This window comes from Alexandromys fortis, unplaced genomic scaffold (genome assembly GCF_014885135.2).
Source record: "Alexandromys fortis isolate MF-2015 unplaced genomic scaffold, M_Fortis_MF-2015_v1.1 scaffold_56, whole genome shotgun sequence".
Taxonomy (NCBI): domain Eukaryota; kingdom Metazoa; phylum Chordata; class Mammalia; order Rodentia; family Cricetidae; genus Alexandromys; species Alexandromys fortis.
This window is the reverse complement of record NW_026067935.1, coordinates 447165-449864: the sequence shown is the minus strand read 5'-3', so window position 1 is coordinate 449864 and position 2700 is coordinate 447165. Positions and strand designations below refer to the sequence as shown.

Here is a 2700-nt window from a genome sequence, read left to right as displayed (position 1 = left end):
AGAGAGAGAAAGAAAGAGAGAGACTCATTTGAAAGCATGAGTGTTTAGGCAGTAGAACCTGGGAGAATAGAGCCAAACAATGAGGCAGACTAAAGTCACGTGCAATAGCCAACTTTATTCAGAGCATCAGACAGTTTATATACACTCTGAGGAGTAAGGAAAGTCACTTGAGTTCAAGCTGCATGTAATCACCAGGACAAGCTGTACATGACAAAACATGTTCTTCCGTAGAGGCGTATAAACAGACAACTGCATGCCAGTTGTTCCGGGGATCTGAGTAAACTCACACCTATCAGCTTAACCTGGGAGGGGCGCAAAAACCCATTCCAAGAACCATTCGGTGTTTTTGAAGAAACTGAGGTCATAAGACAGTCGTCTTGTTTTCTTGGAGTTTTCTCCCAAGCACTCAGAACTCCCCTTGCCCGACTCCATTCTTGGGCCTTGTTCCAACAGCAGAGACTGTTTTGGGAGTTAGCGTGCTCCTACCCTGTGTGACTTGGGGATCAGCTCCAGTCTTTGGGCCTGGTGATAAAGCACTTGTCCCTGAGCCGTCTTGGCGGCCTTCGCTTTTCCTTTTCATTTAGTTTGGGTCCTCAGCCCACGGATGGTGCCATCGCATTCACACCCATGGTCACGTCTTCCCATTCAGTTAACCGTTGTGGTAGCTCCTTCACAGACACACCTCGGGTTCAGTCTTGGAGGTGGTTGTGAGTCCAGCCAAGTTGAGGTAAATGCTTATCTCCCATTTAACTGCTGGTTCCTGGTCCTTAGGGAGTAGGCAGTTCAGGGCTGTGGCTGTTGCTCTGCTGGTGGAGAGCCTGCCTAGCAGGCATGAAGCCCTGTCCCTCCCCAGCACTGCCTGAGCCTGGATCTGCGGTGCTGCCTGTAAGCCAAGCATGTGGGAGGGAGGGGTGAGGGTTAGGGTCATCTTTGGCTACAGTGGAATGGAGGCCAGCCTGGGCTACATGAGACACACAAGGTTTTAATGAGCTGCAGCATACAGTCAGTCCATCTTCATACTGAGTTCCTTAGCAGCTCGTGATTTGTTATTGCTGCATAATAAAATATTAAAATATCTTCCTCGATCATAGTTATGAATATAAGAGCGTGTCTGAGAGAGCGCTGTGCTTCGGGGAACTTTTAAATATTAGCGAAAAGTTGCTTTGTGATGGCTTTTCTGCACAATCACATACCTCGCCTATCATAGGCAGCGCTGAAACCTGATGACCTGCATGTGAGCCCTTGTGTGCATTCCGGTTAGGAGCACACTTTTCCAGCTTGATTTTCTTAGTGATGTCTTGAACTCTGTTACCACTGCTTTTGAAAATCCACTGAAGCTCATCCTAATGAGTTCTCCAAATCCCCGAGCAAACAAAGGCCATTTCCCCATTTAGCCTAAGGAAGCAGGGCTGTGGGTAGTTAACACTCAGTGGCTGGCATTTGGGTGCAGTGTCCGCAGTACCTGTGAACCGCCATCTGCAGCGCTCAGCCGTCTGCAGCGAGGGTCTGCAGCGCTCAGCCGTCTGCAGCTAGGGTCTGCAGCTTTCCTCTGTCTCAGGCCAAGTCCCAGCTGTGCCATCTGTAGGGGCGGGTTACCTAAGGCTCATCTGTAGAATCGACTTTTCTTTTTAATGTGATGAGTTGTGCCTCTCACACAGTATATGTAGTGTGTATGTGTGTGTACACAGTGTCTTACTATGCAGTGTCTCTATATATCTGCAGTGCCTGTGTATATGTGATGTGTGTCTCTGTATTGGTGCATAGTTGTCTCTGTGTGCATTGTGTACGTGTGGCATATGTGTCTGTGTTTGAATCTGTGTGTGTGTGTAGGGACAGGGGCTTGTTTTTTTTTGTTTTTTTTCAAGCCAAAGTTTCTCTGTGTAATAGCCTTGACTGTCCTGGAACCCACTTTGTAGACCAGGCTGGCCTCTGCCTGAGTGCTGGGGTTAAAGTTTAAAGACGTGGGCCATCGCTGGCCTAAGGGGTAGGAGGGGGCGTCGATAGTGCGCATGCCCTTCTGTGTCAGTTGCTGCTTGTCTCTAGGCTGTGGAAGCTAGCTCTTGAGAAAGTCCAACTCTGAACTGGGCATGGTGGCCATGGCTGGAATCCCAACGCTCAGGAGGCGGAATCAGGAGCGCAAGGTTCATCAGGCTGCAGAATTGAGGCTACGTGAGCATCTCTAAAGCACAACAGAGAGGTCTGATCTGGAGATGTCTGAGGACACAGAATCATCTCCCACTCTGTGTTCGCCAAGTAGAGAACTGAGGAGGAGACTTGGAGGTTACATCTGTGTTCCCAGGGAAGGGTCGAGAATTAGATGCCAACTCACCTCACTACAGTTGTATGTAATAGGAACTTCCATGTTGGTAAAATAAGTAAGGCTAGTGGTAAATCCACAAATGCTTCTTCTTTGGTGTAATATTTATTTTTAATTCTTTTATTTTTGAGGTTATAACTACGTGACTCCCCCTTCCTTTTTTCCCATAAGCTCTCTCACATATACTCTTAATTGCTCACTTTCAAATTCATGGCCTCTTTTTTCATTAATTGTTGTTATATGAATATAAAATATATAGATAAAGCCGGGCGATGGTGGCGCATGCCTTTAATCCCAGCACTCGGGAGGCAGAGGCAGGCGGATCTCTGTGAGTTCGAGACCAGCCTGGTCTACAGAGCTAGTTCCAGGACAGGCTCCAAAGC

General features: G+C 47.9%; 1 protein-coding gene across 2 annotated transcripts in view; it reads left to right on the top strand.

The window, feature by feature from the left end:
- Nucleotides 1-2700, top strand: part of LOC126504186 (S-adenosyl-L-methionine-dependent tRNA 4-demethylwyosine synthase TYW1) — a 77905-nt gene that overhangs the window by 64598 nt on the left and 10607 nt on the right. The window lies entirely within an intron of this gene.